The sequence below is a fragment of the Onychomys torridus genome, chromosome 10 (assembly GCF_903995425.1).
Source record: "Onychomys torridus chromosome 10, mOncTor1.1, whole genome shotgun sequence".
Classification (NCBI taxonomy): Eukaryota; Metazoa; Chordata; class Mammalia; order Rodentia; family Cricetidae; genus Onychomys; species Onychomys torridus.
Window position 1 is genome coordinate 75,646,660 of NC_050452.1, and position 10,899 is coordinate 75,657,558.

Consider the following 10,899-nt stretch of genomic DNA (forward strand, 5'->3'; position numbering starts at 1 on the left):
AGCCAGCAGAGCACTTTCTGGCACCATGAAGGCTAGCCAGCAGCGAGGAAGCTTCCAGCTCAGTTCCTGCTCCATTTCTCTATGTCCTGCATCCAGAGTGAGCGAGGTCCTCAGCAATAGGGTCTTACTGTCTAGTTCTGGTGAACAGCCCAGAGCAATGACAATAGCCTGTATTGTTCTGGGGGCTTCCCAGACCTCCCTGGCCAACAGCTTGGTGGGAGGTAGCCCACACCAGCACGATTATCAACCCATGCAGGATACTTACATTCAAACTCTGTTTTAAAAGTTATGTTTCAAAATTAGCTTATAAAATAGTAGCATTCCATATGGCTTTTTCACAATCCTTATATCCAAGGAGCTCTCCCTTACCAAACCCTTCTCTTCCCCTTGCCTCTGTCCCCACTTAAATATTTCCATCTCCAGTACTCTCTCTCACCCTGTACTTTCATGCTCCTGTGCTTGTCAAGACAGTTACTCTAGAGTTCCAGAAAATTCTTAACACACTTGAAATGTAAATGGTGTTACTTATTTAATTATTTTGAAGTTTTGAGAGAAAGCTTAGCCAAGGCTGGCCTGAAACTCAAATTCGATAGCCCAGGCTGGTCTTGGACTTGCAGGGATCCTCCTGCATCAGCCTCCCAAGTGCTGAGCCACTGTGCCCAGCCTAATAAATTTGGTTTTAACAGCAAATAAATTTCTGTATTGGTGTGTATGTGTGTTTGTGTGTGATAACTCAGTGGGAGAGCATTTATATAGCATAAATAAAGCCATAGTTTGATTCTCAACACTGCTATGAATAAATACATAATTCCATATCTCAACAACAGTTGTCCAGACCACATAATTCACATGTCACCTCAAGTGCCTGATGATACGTATAAATAATTGACAGTCATTCAGAAATTTTCAGAAACTTATTAATGCTAGCCAGCACTTTAGGGACCGTGTCCTACTAATAGCTTCTAAAAATGTGAGTATTCAAAGATGCCTGGTAGAGATTATACGAAGGGTTCAGAGTTCTTACATCTAATCCTTCCTAGAAAGAGCATGAGCACACACATCTGTCACTGACAGACAACTGAGAGACAACTTGGTTGTGCAAAACTGAACCACAATGAACACAGCAGGTTTGTTCCCGCCAGACATCCCAGGAAAATTTAGTCTGGCTAAAGTATCATCGAGTATGTTTTGACAAAGTACTTACCATTTTTCTTTTGTTTATATTTTTAAACTTGTGAACATACATGACTTTCATGAAGTAGTCTTCAGTTAATGTCATTAATATGAGAGCTGATACTTGAATACTTTTAATATATTTATCTGGGGGGATTTCTATTAGTTATTATTATTATTATTGTGTATACATTTTTTTCCCCTTTTTTTTGACAGGGGCATGATCACAAGCTTTAAGAAATTAAAACAGGCAAGCCGGGCATGGTGGCACACGCCTTTAATCCCAGCACTCAGGAGGCAGAGGCAGGTGGATCTCTGTGAGTTTGAGACCAATCTGGTCTACATAGTGAGTTCCAAGACAGCCAGGACTACATAGTGAAACTATGTCTTGAAAAAAGAAAAAAGCAAGAAAGAAATTAAAACAGGCATGGTGTCCCTTCATCAGCTAAGTCTTCTCTTGGTGGCTAGGGAAACACGTTGAGTCTGTAAGAGACAGAATAAGGGAACATTCGTAGGTCACCTTGGTGTGTGGCTGTTACACGCTGGAGCTTTCTTTTTCTCCTCTCCTCTACCAAATGTTCAAATTGGACTATATGCAAAGAAATTGATTGCAATGCTGTGGCAAGTAAGGAGAGGTATAATTATCTACACAGTTCCTGCTAAAACATTAATAATAGGCTGGTGAGAGTGTTATTTATTTGCGACGCTATTTACCTGGCGAGAGAAAACACAAGATACAATGGAACCCACTCTTAAGAGTTTTATTAGGGGAGGGAAAGGAGAACCGTGAATAGGCCTACCAGGAAACGAATGATTCGGAGAGGATCGGGAACTAATGGAGCCTGGTTTTATGGGTCACCTTGCCCATGCGCATATGGGCTTGTGTAGCTACGCCATGCATGCGCATAGATTATATGACCACTCAGCACTTGTAGGACGGAAGGCCCTGGAGTGACTAAGCATGCTGCCTGACTGCTGGACAGCGCATGCGCGGTCATGAAGCTGTAAAGTGTCTAGGAATGATAACAGTGGCTGAAGGCACTTGCTGATAAGCCTGGTGACCCGGATTTCATCCCCAGAACCTACGTGGTAGAGAGAGAGAGAACTGATTGCCCTCAGGTTTCCCATTGACTTTTCCATGAACACTGTGTGTGTGTACTTCTCACCCCCATATAAATACGTAATTATAAAAAGTTTTTTTAGAAGTTGGTGAATGAATGATCAATTCTGTTTTGCATATTTTGTGTTTTGTTATGGTTTGGCTTTAAACTCCTGACCTCCATGTGTCTAGATCCCAAATGCTGGGATCAGAGGTGTATACTGTCACACCTGGCTTCCCACTCAAATCTGGCTGAAATAAATGGATTTCAATGTGATTGAGTAGGTCTTAAGGTTTGCTTTATGATCTTGACAGTATCAGGAGAGAGAGAGAGAGAGAGAGAGAGAGAGAGCGCCTCGCTCGCTGATGCTTATCTGTATGCGTGTGTGCGGAAAACAGAGGACTCTATAGGCACCATGCACTGTTTTATAGAGACAGTCTCCCATTGGCCCTGTACATGCCAAGCAGGTTAGGTTGGTGGTCCAGTGAACCTCAAGAGCTGCTTGTCTCTCCCACCTCAGTACAGTTCCCATGCACACACTATCACACCCAGCTTTTCTTTACAAGGATTTGGGGATTAAACTCAGGTCCCCCTGCTTACAATACAAGCACTTGACTGACCCAGCCATCTCATCAGCCCCAATAATATGTTTATAATATGAAAACTAATATCTAGATGGTTGTTGAGTTGATGTTATACTTTTAAGTTTTGGGCATTTACTATTTAGAAATAAAGAAAACAATGTAAAACCAAGCCAAACAAAGACTTGGATTTATTTTATACAAATGATATCTTGAGGTCTCATTTTGAGTTTGTTTACAAATGTACTAGTTGTAAAAGTATGAATTTTCTTTAGGTTTGCTTTGATTAGTAACTTTTTAAAATCCTTAAAACTATAGTATATTTTTCATTGTTTTTCATTGGAGGAATGCAGCTCAGAATATGCATGTTATGTAGTTGAGCAAGACGATGATGTTGGCCTCCTGACCCCTCTGCCTCTGCCTCCTGGGTACTGGGATAACAGATACATGCCTTTATGCCCAGCAACTTGATTTTAAAAGTATTTTCTCTCAGGGTATCTAAAACCAAAAGAAAACAACAACAACAAATAACTTTTAAAAGATTAGATAATTAAATAATTATTATTTCAATAGAGATAGAATCTCTCTGGGCATAAACAGTAAGTATTTCTAAGGAGACTTCCATTAATATTAGAGTTGATGCTAAAATATTATGTGAAAGATATTGAATAGTTTTATGGGCATCTGTATTTCTGTTTTTCAATATAAAGAAACATGAAGCACATTTGTAGTGTTAAAAGTGTTTTCCTGAGCACTGGGGTGTTGCTCCTTTGGTGGGGTACTTGCTGGCATGGGTGAGACCCACAGTGAAGGTGGGTAGGAAGGCTGTCTGTGAGTGACAGGGAGAAATGCAGAGAATGGGAGCAGTTGCAGTCACAAGACTTCCTGCTGTACACACATGACATCTCCGGAGCCTGCAGAATCACTGTGTCTTAAAAAAAAGAGGCCACATACTGTGTCTTAAACACAAGAAGACACCCAGGCGAGAACACAGAGGCAGAGAAGGATCTCCTGCCTGACAGCTGGCTTCACTTCCTCAGAGGGCAAGACTTGAGATGCTGTGTGGCGGAGGGCTGCACTGAACTTGTCTCTGTCTTCCTAATTGGTGCAGTTTCCTCTTACCCAATGTTACATTGATGAAGGATGCCTCATTGCAGGTGGAAATACTGGGTTTGGATAAGAGTTTCTTTTCTACACTTGTATTTCTCTATAGACTTTTGAAGGTTATAGTTCCATGTTTAAAAGTGGTTATTAAGAATAAAGGTTTAACTTGTTTGCAGTGTTGTCTTTTTTTAGAAACAATGTCCTTGTCCCGGCAGTGTAAGTGTTTCCAGCCCTGTAATGACAGAGCTGGTAACCTGTCATTACCTCAGAGCCTGGTTTTTCTTTGCTTAGAAGGTTTGAGCCGCTCTCCACAAGGCTGGATCTGCAGGACTTTCTGTCTGAAATGTTTCATTATGTTACAAGTTGGAACATGATGTGTAGGATGTCAATCAAGACAAGGATTTCCTTCCTGTGTACTCTCTTCTCCATGAACATTTTTTCCTTTTTTGCATGTATTACAAATATTTACAGAGGTATAGCGCTTATAAGCTGTATCTTAATAAAAACAGTTAAGTGTGGGGAATGATCAGCCTAAAATGGTTTGTGACTTGAATGTTCACAAATATATTAATATTTTAAAATAGCCTGTTATAATTATGAGCATATTGTATAATACAAATAATTTCTAGGATCTTTTAAGAGAATAACTGAAAACAGCAATAAAAACCCATAAAAATAGCAACTGTTGGGGCCTGGGATTTTCTTCCCCAGCCCAGATTCTGTCCACTGAGGTAACCACTCTGAATTTTTTCAGTTCTCTTTTTTGGTGTTTTCTTCCCTGTTTCTAACATTCTTGAATGACCGTTGAAGGACAGAAAAGCAAAGTCGCTGAAAATGGCTAAGACTTAAATGTGTTCGCTTATCCACCATTTTTGTTCATTTTGCTAATCTTTTAAAATTGTGATTATTCAGTTATATGAATGATACGTGTTCACTGTCACTGCAAAATGTTCATTTGGTATTCCTTGATTGTAAGTACCAAGCTTTGATTTTATCCGCTTCCCCTGTAGCCCTTCCCATTCCTCTTTTCCCCCGTCTCCTTTCTCAAAGCTCTGTTTTCCCTGGTTCTGGGAACTGAACATAGGCCTTTTCACTCACTGGGCCTAAAACTTTACCAAAGAGTTATCCCAAACCCATGTTTTATTTTTTACTGTGAGATACAGACTATTTTAAAATATTAATATAATTTTACTTTGGGACTGGTTTGAACTTACTCTGGCACCCAAGAAGCCTTGAATTATGAGTCTTCCAACCTCCACCTCAGAGTTACTTCAATTACAGGCTTGACAGACAGACAGACAGACAGACAGACAGACAGACACACACACACACACACACACACACACACACACAGAGCTTCTCCTTCACTCCTTTCCTCCCTCTCTTCCTCTCTTCCTCCCTTCCTCATTTCCCTCCTTTTTCAAGGTTTTTGTGGTATAAGGGTAGATATGAGAGTTTGTTTTTTTGAGACTGGGTCTTACAATGCAGCCTGGCTTGTCTGGACCTTCTCATGTGGAACAAGCTGGCCTCAAACTCACAAGAGAGTTGCCTGCCTCTGCCTTCCATAATAAAGTCTGGTTTATTTTGCTCACCCTGATGGTTTCCAGTTCCATCCATTTTCCCACGAATGACACAGTTTTGTTGTCCTTGTGGCTGAATGAACTTCTGTTGTGTGTATCCATATCTTCTGTGTCCACTTGTTTGCTGTTGTACACTAGGCTGATTCCATAACTTAGCTTTTGAGAACAGCGCCACAATACATATGACTGTGTAAGTATTTCCTTCACATGCAATTTTGTTTTCTTCATTATATATTCAGAAGTGATACAGCTTGTATTTTAAATTTATAGCAGCTCTTTCTGGTTTTTTGATTGATCCTCTAAAATTATGGCACTCTATTTTCCAACATGTGATATCTGTCTCACCTCTCTGAAGGAAACAGTGATGTTTGTCTTTTTTTTTTTCAAGACAGGATTTCTCTGTGTAACAGTCCTGACTGTTGTGAAGCTCACTCTGTAGACCAGGCTGGCCTTGAACTCACAGAGAGCTGCCTGTGCTCACAGAGAATCCCAAATGCTGGGATTAAAGGACTGTGCCACCACCGACCAGTGTCGATATTGTTTCCTGGCTGTTATATTCACTCTACTCTATGTACTTTTCTTCCTGTTTATTTTGATCTTGTGTTTCATTATACAGGTTTTTTTTTTTCCAGTTTCTTGTGATCCTTGTCCACCTTTCCATGTTTGAGTGAGTTATTTACACTATAACCAAGTGAAGTCTATTCCAAGAATGTAAAGTTAGTCATTTGAAAAAAATCAATATAGTTCACATTAGCAGGCAAAAATAATAACTCAAGCTCATACACGAAAAACACATTTAAAAATTTTTTTAAAGGTTTATTTTTTTGTTTCAAATTATATGCATGTATAGGGTCTGTGTGTGGATATGCACACCTGTGTGTGGATGCCTAAAAAGGCCAGAAGCGTATTGGATACCTGGGAACTGGAGTTACAAGCTACTGTGAGCTGCACAATGGGAGAGCTGGGAACTAAACTTGGGTGCTCTGGAAAATTAGCAAGTACTCTTCACATTGAGCATTCAGTATTTTTAAAAAGGTAGCAGGTTGGTTGTAGAAGGTACGTTCTTGTTCTGATCCATGGCGTTGCTCCTGTTTGAATATTGAGTGCGCTCTGCCTCTCCTGTGGGTCTCCGTGTTACAGTGCTTAATGTAGCCAAGCTAAGAAATCGTGTGAACTTGTAAGAAGGATGTGGTCATTAAGTCAGCTGGATGCAGGCCCTTGGCAGGCTTCCTATTTTGGAAAGGGATCTCCCTCTCTCTCTTGTCTCTGTCTCTCTATCTCTCACTCTGTTCTGTTTCTCTCTATCTCTGTCCCTCACTCTGTCCTGTCTCTCTGTCTCTGTCTCTATCTCTGTCTCTCACTGTCCTGTCTCTGTCTCTCACTCTGTCCTGTCTCTCTGTCCTCTCTCTGTCTCTCTGTCTCTGTCTCTTACTCTGTCCTCTCTCTGTCTCTGTCTCTTGCTCTGTCCTATCTCTGTCTGTCAGTCCCCTCCATGCACTTTCTTCTCACAATGCCTCCTGTCCCACCAGAGACTGAGACTGAAGCCTATCTATGTCCTGAATATATACTCTCTCAGAAAGTTCCACCCTGAGCCCCAACAAAACTTTTCTTTATAAGAAGATCCTTTGATTATCTTGCTGTAGTAATGGAAAATGGACTGGTGCTAATAACTAGGGAAAACTACAGATAAAGCCCTACCTAGTGATGAAAGATGTCTACTTTCTCTCACTCTGTCCTGTTTCTCTCTCTGTCTGTCTCACACATACACATGCATGTATGCACACATGTATGCACTATGGCTCAAGTCCTACCTAGTGAAGAAAGATGTCCACTTTCTTCCTTCAATCAAAAATAAAATCCTCGCCCTGCATACAGTCCAGGTCCTCCACAGAAACAGAACTAACAGGATGGAATGTTTTTCCTGTGGTCCTGGTGAGAGAATCATTAGTGTAGGTGCTGAGAAATCCCACAGTATCCATCTCTAAGCTGGAGAGCTGTTCAAACAAACAACAGTGCTATAATTCGAGTTCGAAGCCCAAGGCCTCTGAACAAGGGGAGTCGAAGTGGTAAGTCACAATCTGGAAGCAGAAGACTAACGCCTCACTTGAGGTACTCTGGGAGAAGAAAGAGGCAATCTATCTTGGCCTTTGCACTCTGTCCAGCTCTCAACAGTATGAATGACACCATGTTGGGGAGGTCAATCAACTGAGTCCACTGACCCAAATGCTAGTCTCATCCAGATGCACCCTCACAGATACACAGAGAAATCCTGTTGAATTGATGTTCCTGTTGCACAATCAAACTGATACATAAAATTAATAGTCATGCTTAAACAACGCAGTATCTTGAATGTGTCCCCAAGGATTCATGTCCTGAGACCTGAAGTCTATAGTGTGGCAGTGCTGGGAGTCGGGGCCCACTGGGAAATGTGCCTGTCAGGAGCAGATCCAACATAAATGGATTCATACCTCCCTCCCGCAATGAGCCCTAGGCCTCATGGGGTTGGATTAGTCACCATGAAACAATCTACCTCGTGTTTTCTCCTTTATGCTGTTCCTCATGAGACCCTCACTGGAAGACAAGCACATGGTAGCACCTTGGTCTTCCTGTGAGCCCAAATACAGTTCATCCACTCTCATGTATCCTGATACATCAAATGAGACAAATATTTCACTGAACACCCTGCTCAGCAACAAATCAAGAGAAAGAAATAAAAAGCACACAAACCATAGAGGAAGAAAGAAGACCCTCAGTGTTCTTAGGTGTGTCCTGCTTTCCCAGCCCTCCCCACAGTCAATAATAATAATAATAATAATAATAATAATAATAATAATAACATTTAGTTGTAACAGGTTACAGGCTAGAAGATTAATGTGTAAAATTCAACTATATCTTTAGGTATTTGTAAGAGACAGTTAGGAATTGAAATTTCAAATACAGAACAGGTATCAGAAATATTAAAGGACAAATCCAAGCCATGTGGGAGAATTCTACACTGAGAACTGCAGAGTGCTGGTAAGAGAAAGGAGAAATAAACAGATATGCCATGCTCATGAACTGGGTTTCTTTTCGGATGATGTTAGTTTACCCACATTTATCTATAGTCCGTGCAACCCAGTCAAAACCTAACCAGATTTGGTGGTAGACATTAACAATCTACTTCAAATTTTATTTGGAAAGATGAAGGATCTGGTATTGACAAAATTATTTTAAAATAAGAGGAAAGCAGGAAGGCCTCACAGTGCTTGATTTGGAGATTGACAGCGCTGTGGTGTTTAAGGCTGTGTGAGGCTGGAGGAACCAAGGAAGAGGTGCTGACACATGCCTGTGTGTCTGCCTGTGCCACGTGACTGGCAGCTCTTCCACAGTGGGAGACGTGGGACCAGAGAAGAACATTTCACTGGAGTCTGCTCAGGTGTTTGCTTGTCCTTGGTGCCCTAAGAGATTTCATCCTGTCTTGTTTTTCATGGTTCCCTCCTTCGCTGTCATCAGCTCAACACTACTTATCACCAACAACAGTCTCTACTGAGTGCTTTTTGCTTCTAGTTTCCAGGGGTAGAAGTAGTAGATCTCATCCTTGACTCTGGTGGAAGAAGACAGTGAACATCCACAGCTCGGCAAAGAAAGGACAAAGCATGAAAGCCAAGAGCAGTTGGCAGTCTGGACGGTAGAGCTGCCATTTGCCAAGGGAGTGGAGTAAGAGAATACTTTATTGGGATGTAAAAGGGTACAGATTTTTTGATAAGGAGATGGCTAAAAAGGCTTCCTAGAAGAGGAAGCAGTTAAACTACATGTTCAAAAAGGATCCAATTTAGGCAAAACACTTGGGAAAGGGCTTGGGCACAGCTAGGAAGACCTGACAATGTGGAGCTGTGTTTACCATGGGTTTACTTGTGCACCTGTAACAGAGATTTATAGAAGGAAGGAGTTTAAGAAACTTTTGGAGCTTTGGGAGGAACATAATAAGGAGCAAGAGGAGGGGTTTGACTTGGATGCAGGCAGTGATGAGCTTTCAGCTTTAAGTGGGAAGGTGCGATGGGATGGGACAGGCACAGACATCCTAGGCAAGCTAAAACTTCTGTCCCCAGGCTGAAGCTCTGAAAACTCTTAATCATTTTCTGCTGCCTGAAATAGCCATACATTTCACTGTCATTTATTTTTTCTAGTGCTAGTTTTCAGAGAGTCACATGCAAAGTTAGCTCTAGCAGTTCTTAAAGACTTTTCCTGTGCCTCTACCATCTGTCTCCCCGACACCTTTGAAAACCAGCTATTATATGTTGGGTGAATTGAAGTCCTTAGCTCTTAGAGAAAAATCTGCTTGAGAACATCTTCAAAGTCCACCATGGTTAGGAAATAGTTTATTTAATATCTTAGATTTTTAAGATTTGTATAATGTCTACACTTCTGAAATCAATACAGATGGATATGTTGACACAGGCTTGAGATTCCAGCATGCCTGAAGCTGAGGCAGGAGGATTGTAACTTTGGAGCCAGACTTATAAATTTGAACAGCAAATGACAAAATAGTAAAAATATGAGAGTTGAAAACTTCTAGTTCATTTAGCAGGGATTTATTGTGAGTAAAGTGAGAAATGTTGGTATGTAATCCCTGAAAATATCCGTTCAACATACTGCTCTGAGCTATTAAAAACAAATTCACATATAGAAGGCTGACCCATCTTCTCTCCTGCCCCCACCAGAAGTGGAGTGGGGAAAAGTTCTCACAGAAGCACATTCTAGGTTTAGGCTTCCTCAGATCTCCTGGATAGGATTTCAAGGTGGCAACCCTGAAACCATAGTTTCCAGTGTGGGAGGCCCTTGAACACCCCTATCAGCTCTGGCATGAATGAAGATAGACTGTTCCACAATCTTAGGCAAATGCTTGATTACATTCTCTCCAGAGAGTCCTCTGACCTTGTGCACTTGAAAAATTCTTCTCCAAGAGTGTCCCACCCAAATCCTCCCTTCTCAGAATTTTGAAGCCTCAGAACAACCTAAATGACATTCGCATAATGACGATGGAAGAGGAAAAGGAACTAACTCCCCATGGCTCCATCCCTGCATGGGGTCAGACACACTACTTTCCTTCATTGCAGAGCGGGGGAGTGGAAAAAGGGGGTCCATTTAGTGGCATTTTTGCATGGCTTTATTCACAGGCAAGGCAAATGCTTCATACAACTGCTGCTTATCCTGTGCTAGAGCTGTGTTCCTTTCAGCCTGATGCTGTGTCTTCAGGTGGGAGGGGGAGGAAGATGGCAGAGGAGACACAAAGGGCCTGTGGTTCGGATGCTGCAGGGATGTTCTGCAGGGCCAACAGCAGCCGTCCTTCTGCTCGTCTTCCCTGGTTCTTTCTTTCGAAGA